The following is a 1999-nucleotide window of genomic DNA, read 5'->3' as shown; positions in this document are numbered from 1 at the left end:
ATAAAAGCATAAAACAACTCCGAAAAAGAAGATCTTGTTTTCTAACTTGTGATTCTTTGAATCAGTTGTAATTTTGGATGCTCGTTTTTGTTCTTGTTGAACCTAGATCTCGTTTATTCGTACTTTAATTATAATTTAGTTTATTAAGACCTTGTTTATACCATGCTTTCATTGGAACTCATGGTGACGATGAGTTCGATTATGAACTAATCGTTATCGTGGGATTCTAGCGGATTTACTTATGGATTTCAATAATTAATTTATTTCGATATCTTGGCGCGTGGTGATTATATGATATCCTAGTATTGGTTGTGCTTGTTCGTCTTATATTCGTAGCTGACATATAAGATAGCGTGTCAATCTCTATTAAAGCGATAGTGAATATAGAGGTTTAGAACTTGCCATGCTAGCATAGGTTCATGTATTGTATGCATGATTAGTGGGTAACTCTAACCGTTTTACTTGCCCTATGTAATCAAGATAGATAACTTATGCTTAAACCATTATGTTGTCAAATTCTATAGACATATAGGGTCTCAATATAATTGGTGCCTATTCAACTTCTATCTCTTTTGTGGATGTCTGGTAGAATGGTACTCGTGCAACGAAAGTTGGCGTTTACTAGTTTCGTGTTATCTGATTAGTGTCATCACCATTACATGCTAAGGTTAAGAACAATAAGGCTATTGAATGAAGTATTTAATGAAGTTAGAATCCCATGTTTGTCATATATAGTAATTTATTCAACATCAATTCTCTTAGTAAATGTTATTTAGTATAATCTCTTAGTTTAATAAAAACCCAATTTGTTATTTGTCTTAGCATTGAGCGATAACCATACATTGTTGCATAGGTGCATAAATTGAACTTAACCTAAACCAGTCTCTGTGGGAACGAATCTGATTTATATCTTATACTACTTGCGAACGCGTATACTTGCATGAATTTTAGCGCATGTTTTTGCCCTAACAAGTTTTTGGCGCAGCTGCCGGGGACTCGGTGTTAATTATTAGTTTATGTGCTTGTCATCAGTGGTCGTTAAAGTTCACTGACTCGTATTCTTTTACTTTCACGGTTTATTTGTTTGTGTTTTAGGTACTCATTACAATGGGAGATCCAGCGGCACGAACGAGAGCCTTGATGGAGTTCTCTCAACCCAAGATCAATGACATTCAATCTAGCATTGTCAGGCCAGCTATCACAGCTAATACCTTTGAGATCAAGCCTAGCATAATTCAATGGGTGCAGAATTCAATCTAGTTTGGGGGTTCTTTAACGGAAGATCCCAATATGCACATTAGGGATTTCATTGAGATCTGCGACACCTTCAAGTTCAACGGTGTTTCTGAAGATGCTGTGAAGCTGAGACTTTTCCCATTCTCTCAGAGGGACAAGGCTAAGAGTTGGTTACACTCTCTACCAGCTGGTTCGATTACTACCTAGGAAGATCTTGCTCAAAAGTTTCTCACTAAATTCTTCCCTATGACAAGGACAACTGCAATCAGGAATGCTCTTATTCAATTTGCGCAGCAATCAGGAGAATCTTTATATGAAGCTTAGGAGCGCTACAAGGAGATGCTTAGGAAGTGTCCTCATCATGGAATGCCTGACTGGATGATCATAAATTGTTTTTATAATGGTTTGGGAGCACAATCTAGACCCATGCTCGATGCAGCATCAGGTGGAGCCTTATGGGCGAAGAGCTATGAGGAAGCTTATGATCTAATTAAACTGATGGCTGCTAATGAATATCAGTATCCAACCCAGAGATGTCTACAGGGCAAGGTAGCAGGAGTTCTTGAAGTGGATATAGCTATGGCTATCACTACTCAACTAAAGGATTTGTTTATGAAGATCGATTCTCTGGCTAACTTGGGTTTTAATCAGATAACCAGTGTTTGTGAGCTATGTGCAGATTCGCATGCGAGAGAGCAATGCGCTATATCTAGTGACTCTGCTCAGTTTGTCAGCAACTTTCAGAGATCGCAGCAACCAGTTC

At 38.0% G+C, this 1999-nt stretch overlaps 1 non-coding gene across 1 annotated transcript; it reads right to left on the bottom strand.

Annotated features, from left to right (window-relative positions):
- Window positions 1-1497: 1497 nt before the first annotated feature.
- Window positions 1498-1604, bottom strand: LOC141710312 (small nucleolar RNA R71). Its single transcript, XR_012570839.1, has one exon. It is a non-coding gene; the product is annotated as a small nucleolar RNA R71 (small nucleolar RNA).
- Between the last annotated feature and the right edge of the window lie 395 nt (window positions 1605-1999).

Source organism: Apium graveolens, chromosome 2 (assembly GCF_009905375.1).
Source record: "Apium graveolens cultivar Ventura chromosome 2, ASM990537v1, whole genome shotgun sequence".
NCBI classification, from domain to species: Eukaryota; Viridiplantae; Streptophyta; class Magnoliopsida; order Apiales; family Apiaceae; genus Apium; species Apium graveolens.
This window is presented reverse-complemented; position numbering and strand designations above follow the sequence as displayed.